This window comes from Chionomys nivalis, chromosome 11, assembly GCF_950005125.1.
Source record: "Chionomys nivalis chromosome 11, mChiNiv1.1, whole genome shotgun sequence".
In the NCBI taxonomy this organism is placed as follows: domain Eukaryota; kingdom Metazoa; phylum Chordata; class Mammalia; order Rodentia; family Cricetidae; genus Chionomys; species Chionomys nivalis.
Genome location: NC_080096.1, coordinates 34,816,365 through 34,828,408, shown reverse-complemented (window position 1 = coordinate 34,828,408; position 12,044 = coordinate 34,816,365).

Genomic DNA, 12,044 nt, shown 5'->3' with positions numbered 1-12,044 from the left:
AATCATTAGATCTTACTACAAAAGCCTGTATGCCACAAAACTGGAAAATGCAAAAGAAATGGACATTTTTTAGATAAGTACCATATACCAAAGTTAAGCCAAGACCAGGTGAATGATCTAAATAGACCTGTTAGTTGTGAAGAATTAGAAACTGTTATCAAAAATCTCCCTTCCAAAAAAAGTCCAGGACCAGATGGTTTCAGTGCAGAATTCTACCAGAACTTCCAAGAAGAACTAATGCCAATACTCTTTAATGTATTTCACAATATAGAAACAGAAGAGTCACTGCCAAATTCCTTTTATGAAGCTACAGTTACCCTGATACCAAAGCCACACAAAGACCCAACCAAGAAAGAGAATTACGGCTTATCTCACTCATGAACATTGACGCAAAAATTCTCAATAAAATACTGGCAAACCGAACCCAAGAACACATTAGAAAAATTATCCGTTATGATCAAGTAGGCTTCATCCCAGAGATGCAGGGCTGGTTCAGCATACGCAAATCTATCAATGTAATCCACCATATAAATAAACTGAAAGAAAAAAACCATATGATCATTTCATTAGATGCTGAAAAAGCATTTGACAAAATTCAACATCCCTTTATGATAAAGGTCTTGGAGAGATTAGGGATACAAGGGTCATACCTAAATATAATAAAAGCTATTTACAGCAATCCGACAGCTAACATTAAATTAAACGGAGAAAAACTCAAAGCCATCCCACTAAAATCAGGAACACGACAAGAATGTTCACTCTCTCCATACCTCTTCAATATAGTGCTTGAAGTTCTAGGAATAGCAATAAGACAACATAAGGGGATTAAGGGGATTCGTATTGGAAAGGAAGAAGTTAAGCTTTCATTATTTGCAGATGATATGATAGTATACATAAGCGACCCCAAAAACTCTACCAAAGAACTCCTACAGCTGATAAACACCTTTGGGAATGTGGCAGGATACAAGATCAACTCCAAAAAATCAGTTGCCTTCCTATACACTAAGGATAAGGAAGCAGAGAGGGAAATCAGAGAAGCATCAACTTTCATGATAGCCACAAATAGCATAAAATATCTTGGGGTAACTCTGACCAAGGAAGTGAAAGATTTATTTGACAAGAACTTTAAGTCTTTGAAGAAAGAAATTGAAGAGGACACCAAAAAATGGAAGGATCCCCTTGCTCTTGGATTGGGAGGACCAACATAGTAAAAATGGCAATTCTACCAAAAGCAATCTATAGGTTCAATGCAATCCCCATCAAAATTCTTCACAGATCTGGAGAAGACAATAATCAACTTTATATGGAAAATCAAAAAACCCAGGATAGCCAAAACAATCTTATACAATAAAGGATCGTCTGGAGGCATTACCATCCCTGACTTCAAACTCTATCACAGAGCTACAGTATTGAAAACAGCTTGATATTGGCATAAAAACAGAGAAGTTGACCAATGGAATCAAATAGAAGACCCAGACTTTAACCCACAAACCTATGAACACCTGATTTTCGATAAAGGAGCTAAAAGTATACAATGGGAAAAAAAAGAGCATCTTCAACAAATTGTGCTGGCAAAACTGGATGTCAATCTGTAGAAGAATGAAAATTGATCCATGTCTATCACCATGCACAAAACTCAAGTCCAAATGGATTAAAGACCTCAATATCAGTCCGAACACACTGAACCTGGTAGAAGAGAAAGTGGGAAGTGCTCTACAATACATGGGCACAGGAGACCACTTCCTACATATAACCCCAGCAGCACAGACATTAAGGACAACATTGAATAAATAGGACCTCCTGAAACTGAGAAGCTTCTGTAAAGCAAAGGACACTGTCACTAAGACAAAAAGGCAACCCACTGACTGGGAGAAGATCTTCACCAACCCCACAACTGACAAAGGTCTGATCTCCAAAATATGTAAAGAACTCAAGAAACTAGACTGTAAAAAACTAATCAACCCAGTTATAAAATGGGGCACTGAGCTGAACAGAGAATTCTCAACAGAAGAAGTTCAAATGGCCAAAAGACACTTAAGGTCATACTCAACTTCCTTAGCAATCAGGGAAATGCAAATCAAGACAACCTTAAGATACCATCTTACACCTGTCAGAATGGCTAAAATCAAAAACACCAATGATAGCCTTTGCTGGAGAGGTTGTGGAGTAAGGGGTACACTCATCCATTGCTGGTGGGAATGTAAACTTGTGCAACCACTTTGGAAAGCAGTGTGGCGGTTTCTCAGGAAATTCGGGATCAACCTACCACTGGACCCAGCAATGCCACTCTTGGGAATATTGCCAAGAGATGCCCTATCATACAACAAAAGTATATGCTCAACTATGTTCATAGCAGCATTTTTGTAACAGCCAGAACCTAGAAACAACTTAGATGCCCTTAATGGAAGAATGGATGAAGAAAGTATGGAATATATACATATTAGAGTACTACTCAGCAGTAAAAAACAATGACTTCTTGAATTTTGCATGCAAATGGACAGAAATAGAAAACACTATGCTGAGTGAGGTAAGGCAGACCCAAAAAGAAGAACATGGGATGTACTCACTCATAATTGGTTTCTAGCCATAAATAAAGGACATTGAGCCTATAATTCGTGATCCTAGAGAAGCTAAATAAGAAGGTGAACCCAAAGAAAAACATATAGTCATCCTCCTGGATATTAACCTTCATCAGGCGATGAAAGGAGACAGAGACAGTGACCCACATTGGAGCAACGGACTGAAATCCCAAGGTCCAAATCAGGAGCAGAAGGAGAGAAAGTATGAGCAAGGAACTCAAGACTGCAAGGGGTGCACCCACATACTGAGACAATGGGGATGATCTATCGGGAACTCACCAAGGCCAGCTGGACTGGGTATGAAAAAGCATGGGATAAAACCGGACTCCCTGAACATAATGGACAATGAGAACCGCTGAGAAGTCAAGAACAATGGCATTGGGTTTTGATTCTACTGCACATACTGGCTTTGTGGGAGCCTAGGCAGTTTGGATGCTCACCTTACTAGACCTAGAAGGAGGTGGGAGGTCCTTGGACTTCCCACAGGGCAGGGAACTCTGACTGATCTTCGGGCTGATGAGGGAGGGGGACTTGATTGAGGGAGGGGGAGGGAAATGGGAGGCAGTGGCGGGGAGGAGGCAGAAATCTTTATTAATTAAATAAATAAAAAAAAACAAAATAAAAAGCTGTTGTGCTACATAGAGACAAGGTATGATCATCATAAAGGGTTTTATCCTGAGGATCTGAGTAAAGTTTCTCACCTAGAATTTGATCTAGGGTAATCTCAAGTCCTTTTGCTTTCTCCTTTTACTCTAACATTTTAGCTTCTCCTTTAAAATAACACATCTAAAGCAACTACAGTCCACTTTCTAGGACTGCTGAGATTAACTGAGTCTAGTCTTGTGGCATTGCTTTGTTACTGGAAGATCACATTTTGACCATTTCCCTAACAAAGGATGAATGTAATCCATAAACTACAATCGCTTGTTTAATTTCTTTTAGATCAGTCATACTAATGGGCTCCCATGAATTTTCTTAGACAACTTTAGAGTGTTTGGGGCCAGATATTCTTTCTGACATTATCACCAGAAAAGCAGGCAGAACTCTGTGGAAGCTATCCAGGAAGTTTTTATGTACTGATGAAACTAAATTTTGTCTTTGTATCTTTTGTCCCTAGTCATCAAATTTGATAAGTTACTCATTCTTTTCAAATCTATTTACCACTGTCTTTTGAAAAGTCTGGATCTCCTGTCCAATGTTCTGTTCTAATGCCCTCATTGAGGATTCCAAGGTAAGAAGTCTGTCCATGAGAGATAATGTCTCATCCCTGGACATAATCTTCATAGCATGCATATTCCCTTCCTGGAGAGACATTCTATCAGTCAAGCTGTCATACCCCTTCAACAGAGTTCAATTAATACATTCAAAAGTATGAATTCTCTCAAATAATGTTTCAGCACCCACTGTCATTGACTGGGTTTTTTGTGTCAAATCAGCTGTATCCTTCCCCAAAGTGCTCAATCTTCCTTTTAATAAATCACTATCAGTCTGTACCATTTCTAAAAGTACTTCAATTGACTGAGTTTTGTTAGTTAAATTGTTTGTACCATTCTTCAGAGTTCCAAACTCTTTTTTTGAGAAGCTTGTTATCAGTCTGTAAAGATTGTGCCATTTCTAAAAGTGCCTCACTCTTAGCCCTATTATCAAACCATATTTTTAAGGAAAAAATATTGAGTACAAGACTAAGCCCCAGAATCAAAAATAGTGATGTAGGAGGGAGATCATATAAGTCTTGTAAAACCTTGTACATGGTATAAGTAAAGAGGCTACTGAAATTCTGGATGGTTAGGTAGTCTGGCATATTGCCTTTTAAGTTATGAATTTATAATTTATAATTCAAATTATGAATCTTACCTATGGTTGATTTTGAGCTGAAGTAGGTACAATAACAATTACCTGCCAGTAGATGTCACAGAATACCTACAAAACAAATCCAGCTAACACACTTGTAGTCACATGGCTGGTCTGAATCTGATTTTAGAGTGAAATGCTCAAAGATATGCTCAGATTAAGGACAGTTATGTAATACAAATCACAGACTGTGTGCTCTGTGGATGTCTCTAGAGCAGTGGAATAGCAAATGTAGACAAATTGTTAGAAGCTGTGGAACAGCTGGCTCAGACTGGGAAAGCCTGTGTCTCACCTGAGTTTCAGTGGTGCACACTGACGGGAGACAAGCTGTGGGGTGCCCTGGGACTTGAAGCCACTCTGAAGAATATAATGAGAAAATAAAAAGAACTGCGGTCAGTCCGTAGCAAGAAAAGCTGCTGCATGAGAATTGTATATCCAAATGAGCTGCTGGCTCCATGCACAGGCCACAGCCAAGGCAGGCTGAGGGCAGACTAGCACCAAGCTGGGAAGGCTCCAAGCTCAGCAGAGGAAACACAGGCACTCAGAGACGGGGATTCTAAAACCAAATGGTTGGGCACCAGATGAAGGCAGAAATCACAAAATAATCCCACACTAGTTCAGAATTATAAATAATAAAGGTTAGTTATTTAGGAAAAACTTACAGATCACTGTCCTAGATAACAGTCCTCTCCATGAACAGGAAACATGAACAGAGTCTAGCAGCTAGAAGTGAGAGCCAGAAGAGAGAGAGCTCACGTTTACAGTTGCATTTACAGTATGAGAGACCATGCCCAAGTGGGCTAGTATCTTAAATACTATTGGCTGAAGGAGCAGAATGTACTCCCACAGCAAAATTGAGTGCCATTCTTTTGAGGTATAGAAAGAATTTTGCTGGGATTTTGATGGGTATTACATTGAATCTGTAGATTGCTTTCAGTAAGATTGTCATTTTTACTATATTAATTCTACCTACCTAAGAGCATGGGAAGTCTTTCTACTTTCTGGTGTCTTCTTCAATTTCTTTCTTCAAAGATTTGAAGTTCTTGTCATACAAGTCTTCCACATATTTGGTTAGAGTTACTCCAAAATATTTTATGCGAATTGTTGCTATTTTGAAGGGTGATGTTTCTCTAATGTCTTTCTCAGCCCATTTATCACCTGTATATAGGAGGGCTACTGATTTTTTTCGTTAATTTTGTATCCTGCTACATTACTGAAAGTGTTTATGAGTTGTAGAAATTCTTTGGTAGAATTTTTGGGTCACTTATGTAAATTATCATATCATCAGCAAATAGTGAGAGATTGACTTCTTTTCAGATTTGTAACCCCTTGATCTCCTTTTGGTTTATTATTGCTCTAGCTAGGACCTCAAGAACTATATTGAACAGATATGGAGAGACTGGACAACCTTGTCTTGTTCCTAATTTCAGTGAGATCATTGTGAGTTTCTTTCCATTTAGTTTGATGTTGACTGTTAGCTTGCTCTATATTGCCATTATTATCTTTAGGTATGTTCCTCGTACCCCTGCTCTCTCCAAGACCTTTATCATGAAGGGATGTTGTATTTTGTTGAAAGCTTTTTTGACATCTAATGAGATGCTCATGTGATGTTTATTTTTCAGTTGGTTTGTATGTGGATTACATTGACAGATTTTCATTCATTGAAACATCCCTGTATCTCTGGGATGAAGCCAACTTGATCATGGTGTATATTTCTGATGTGTTCTTGGATTCGATTTGCCAGTATTTTATTTAGTATTTTTGCATCAATATTCATGAGTGATATTGGTCTGTACTTCTCTTTCTTAGTAATGTCTTTATGTGGATTGGGTATCAGGGTAATTGTAGCCTCATAAAAAGAGTTTGGTAATGTTTCTTCTGTTTCTATTGTGTGGAACAATTTAAGGAGTATTGGTATTAGTTCTTCTATAAAATTCTTGTAGAATTCTGAGCTGAAACCATCTGGTCCTGGGCATTTTTTTTCTTTTTTTGGTTAGGAAATTATTGATGACTGTTTCTATTTCTTCACCAGTTATAGGTCAGTTTAATTTGCTTATCTGATCTTGATTTAATTTGGGGAAGTGATATTTATCCAGAAAGTTGTCCATTTCCTTTAAGTTTTCCAATTTTGTGGAGTACAGGTTTTAGAAATATGACCTGATGATTCTCTGTATTTCCACCGTGTCTGTTGTTATGTCCCCCATTTCATTTCTGATTTTGTTAATTTGGATATTCTTTCTCTGCCTTTTGGTTAGTTTGGATAAAGGTTTGTCTATTTTGTTTATATTTCTAAGAACCAACTCTTAGTCTCATTGATTCTTTGTACTGTTTTCTTTGTTTCTATTTTGTTGATTTCAGTTCTCAATTTGATTATTTCCTGCTGTCTAGTTCTCTTGGGTGAGTTTCCTTCTTTTTGTTCTTAAACTTTTCAAATGTTCTGTTAATTCACTAGTGTGAGACTTTTCCAGCTTCATTATGTAGGCATTTAGTACTATGAACTTTCCTCTAAACACTGTTTTCATTGTTTCCCATAAATTTGGGTATGTTGTGTGGTCATTTTCATTGAATTTTAGGAAGTCTTTTATTTCTCCCGTTATTTTTTTATTATTATTATTTTTATTCTTTTTTAATTAAAATTTCCACCTGCTCCCCGTTTCCCATTTCCCTCCCCTCCTCCCAAATATTGCCCCCTCCCCCCACTCCCCTCCCCCTATCCTCACTCCTCTTCTCCTCCCCCCACACCATTCCCCCTCCCTCTCGATACTGAAGAGCAGTCCAAATTCTCTGCCCTGCGGGAAGACGAAGGTCTTCTATCTATGTCCAGGAAGGTGAGCGTCTAAACAGGCTAAGCACCCACAAAGCCAGTTCATGTATTAGGATCGAAACCTAGTGCCATTGTCCTTGGCTTCTCATCAGCCTTCATTGTCCGCCATGCTCAGAGAGTCCAGTTTCAACCCATGCTTATTCAGTCCCAGACCAGCTGGCCTTGGTGGGCTCACAATAAATCAGTTCCACTGTCACAGTGGGTGGGTGCATCCCTCGTGGTCCTGGTTTCCTTGCTCATGTTCTCCCTCCTTCTGCTCCTCATTTGGACCTTAAGAGCTCAGACCGTTGTTCCAAATTGAGACTCTGTCTGTACCTCGATCCATCGCCAGATGAAGGTTCTAAGGTGATATGCAAGATATTCATCAGTATAGGATAGGGTCATTTCAGGTTCCCTCTCCTTAGTTGCCCAAGGTACCATTAATGGTTCACATGAGCATTGTTCAACTTCCATTTGTTTGTGGGCTTTCTGGAATTGACAATGCTGTTGAATTCTAATTAAAATCCATGATGATCTCATAAGATTCATGTGGTTATTCCAATTTTTTTGTATTTGTTGAGATTTGTTTTGTTACTGAGTATGTGGTCAATTTTTGAGAAGGTTCCATTAGGTGCTGAGAAGAAGGTATATGCTTTTATGTTTGGGTGGAATATTCTATAGATGTCTGTTAAGTCCAAATGAGTCATAACATCTGTTAGTTCCCTTATTTCCCTGTTCATTTTTTGTCTGACTGACCTGTCCAGTGGTGAGAGTGGAGTGTTGAAATCTCTCATTATTAGTGTGTGGGGTTTAATGTATGATTTAAGCTTTAGAAGTGTTTACTTTATATATGAGAATGCCCCTGTATTTGGGGCATAGATGTTCAGTATTGAGATTTCTTCTTGATGCATTCTTCCTGTGACTAATATGAAATGTCCTTCTTTTTCTCTTTTGATTGATTTTAGTTTGAAGTCTATTTTGTTAGATATTAGGATAGCTACACCAGCTTGTTTCTTAGGTCCATTTGATTGGAAAATTTTTTCCCATCCCTTTACTCTGAGGCAATGCCTGTCTTTGAGGTTGAGATGTGGTTCTTGAATGCAGAAGAAGGATGGATTCTATTTTCATATCTAATCTGTTAGACTGTGTCTTTGCATAGGTGAGTCGAGACGATTTGTATTAAGGGATATTAATGAACAGTGATTGTTGTCTCCTGTTAATTTAGTTTTTGTTGGTGATGATGTTAATTTGTGTGTTTTTCCCCTCCTTTGGAATTTGCTGCTATGGGACCATCAATTGTATGTGGTTTTTTTCTTTATGTAGCCAACTTCCTTGGGTTGGAGTTTTCCTTACAGTATTTTGTTTATGGATGGGTTTGTGGCTAGGTGTTGATTAAATCAGATTATGTCAAGGAATATCTTGTTTTGTCTGTCTATAGTGATTGAAAGTCTTGCTGGGTATAATAGTCTGGGCTGGTATCAATGGTATCTTAACGTCTGCATAATGCTTGACCTTGACCTTCTGACTTTCATTGTCTCCAATAAGAAATCAGGTTTAATTCTGATACATCTGCCTTTATATGTTACTTGACCTTTCTCCTTTGCAGCTCTTAATATTCTTTCTTTATTCTATATGTTTAGTGTTTTGATTATTACAAGGTGAGGGGACTTCTCTTATCCAGTCTGTTCTCTTATCCAGTCTGTTTGGTGTTCTGTAAGCTTCTTTTTTTTTTTTTTTTTTTGTTTTGTTTTTTCGAGACAGGGTTTCTCTGTGGTTTTGAAGCCTGTCCTGGAACTAGCTCTTGTAGACCAGGCTGGTCTCAAACTCACAGAGATCCACCTGCCTCTGCTTCCCAAGTGCTGGGATTAAAGGCATGCGCCACCACCGCCTGGCTTCTGTAAGCTTCTTATATCTTCATAGGCATATCTTTCCTTAGTTTGGGAAAGTTTTCTTCTATCATTTTGTTAAACATAGTTTCTCTGCTTTTCAGCTGAACTTCTGCTCCTTCTTCTATACTTATTATTCTTAGGTTTGGTCTTTGCATGGTGTCCCATATTTCTAGCTATTTGGGGTTAAGTTTTTGTTAGATTTAATGTTTTCTTTGACTGATGAGTCTATTTCCTCTATTGTATCTTCAGCACTTGAGATTCTCTTTTCCATCTCTTGTATTCTGCTGTTTATGCTTGTGTTTGTGGTTCCTGATCATTTTCTCCTTGATTTCCGTTTCTATAATTTTCACAGCTTGTGTTTTCTTTATTGTCTCTATTTCAGTTTTCAAGTCTTGAATAGTTTCTTTCGTATGTTTGATTGCTTTTTCTTGGTTTTCTTTAAGGGATTTGCTGGTGTCTTCCAATTTTTGTTTGTCTTTTCCCCCATTGCTTTAAAGGAATTTCTCATATCCTCTTTAAGAGATTCAAACAATCTCCTGAAGTTCTTTTTTAGGTCATCTTCTTCTGCTTCATATATATTTGGTTGTTCAAATCTTGCTGTTGTAGGGTCTCTAGATTTTACTAGTGTGATATTGTTCTTTGTGGTGTTGCATGTGTTCTTACCTTGTCTACTCATCTTTTTCTCTAATTGGTGTGGTTGGGGCTGACTGTGATTTTTGTTATTAATCTTCTAAGTGCCAGTGAATCCAAGGCTCAGATAGCTGTTCCTATTGGTACAATCAGTGCCACAGTTCTAGTTACCCTGTTGGTCACTCTCTGTTCCTGGAGGTCACTTAGTGCTCCCAGGATTTTCTCCACTCCTTTGGAGTTTGCTGTCTGAGGCCTTTCTAGCCTAGATTGTTATATCAGACCAGTTTCTGTAAATGTCCCTGGTCTGGATCCATTCTTGCAGAGCTCCCTGGCTTGGGGATGGTCCTGTAAAAGTCTCTGGCTCTTATCTACTCCCTCAGAGATCCCAGACTCAGGTGTGCCCACACCCACAGAGGTTCTGGTTCAGGGCTACTCCCTCAGAGGTTCCATACTCATTCCTGGACCCACAGAGATTTCTAGTTCCTGCCTACTCCCTTTTCCATTTGTAGATTTTTTTATGTATAAAGAACTTCTATTTATATATAAACCAGTAAAAAACAAAGTGACTGCAGGCTCTTGCCAAGGCTATTGTTTACTCTCCATTAGCTGATGGTGGTAAGACCCTATTGCTGAAGACAAAACATACTTATATAATCAATTACAGAGAAATTTACATATTGAAATTAGTAGCCCTGATTTTTAACCCAAATATTGAATAGGCCTTTCCTCAAAATTCAGGTTTGTATCTTTCTTGCTTCTCTTTCTTTAATTCCATTTTTAATACTCCAAATTTGTGCCTCAAGTTCATTTCCAAGTCACCTACATCTACCCATAGTGATGATGTTTATTAGCAAGACCTTTTGTGAAGGTATGTCCCCTACTGTCTTGGGAACCAAGGTTCACATCCTGAGTATAACCCACCATCTCCCCTTTTCCTTTCTACCCCACGGGTATCTCAGTCATGCTCTCCATTTATGCACTACACCACAACCCGAAGGTGTGGCCAAACCCAGAGGTAGGAAGTCCCACATGAGGACGGGGGGAGATCCCTCCAGACCAAAACCTGCTGTCCCCACCTCTAGCATCTTGTCCCCTGGTAGGTTTAAGCAGTGGTTTAACCTCTACCTGTTCTAACAAAGGTGTCATGTCCTTGCAGGTGTTTGACCCTTCCAGGTTTGCACCATATTCTCCCTGACACAGCCATTCATTCCTGCCCTTCTTGGGAGCAGCAAGGTGAGACATCCTGTGTATATTGATAAAATACACTAAGATATAATTGCAGCATACTTTGATGCTTTTGACCTAATGCATACATGACATCTCTAGATATATTCTATTGGTAGGTATGGGGGAAAAGCTTCTTGGGGATGTGTCTGTGCACAAAAGTAGGATACCATTGCAGGAGACACAGTGAATACCTTGACCCATTGCTCCTCCCATTGGCCAGTCAAATTTTTCCGTTAGTGGATGCCATAGACTTGCACATGCTCTCATATGATAGAGCAGGACTGTAAGTTGATTTTTTTATGTTTTGAATTTAACTTCAGCATCCAGCTTTTCAAGTTTCAGAACCCTTAAGTGCCATAGCTTTTTCTGTATAGTCTCTCTCTATCTGACTGTCCTTCACACAAGTTTCTTCATCTTTCCTCTTCTGGACAATAAAGTTCCCAGTGTCGCACACAGTGTTTGTCATGATCCCATGTCCAAACTGCTCCTGGATCAGGATCCATGATGCCATGGACAGATTTCCCTGGTATGTCATGGCCTGCTTCTTAGAATGACTTTTCTTGAAGCCACTGTCTGCAACCAGGACGTCCTTCCTAGTTCCTAACCTTCTAGTTAGCTGGGCTAGTGCAGGTTGGTTCTGAAGAAGGACAAGAGAGGCCAGACTAGATACTCAGTACCTGACCAAGGGGAGAGCTGGGCAGGAACATGAGCCCAAATCGTACTCAGAATGTTCAAGTAGTACAGAAAATCTCATGCTGGCCATGCTGAAAACAAAGGAAACTGAGAGCACAGAACAGAATGCTAGGTACACAGCCAAGGACACATGGTCTAACCACAGGATTCCAAATGAGATGAAATGTGTAACCAGAAAGCGATTTTACTGTCTGGAAGCAATGAGCAAGACCGGCTGAGTTCATAGTCCTGAGCATTCCCCTACATGACACATGCAAAGTGACATTCTTGCCAGCACTCTCTGCACACCCACAGCACATTCCACCCACACATGGACATCGCATGCCCAAGAACAGGGCACCCTCAGGGTGTGTGTGAAAAGTCAGAAAGATG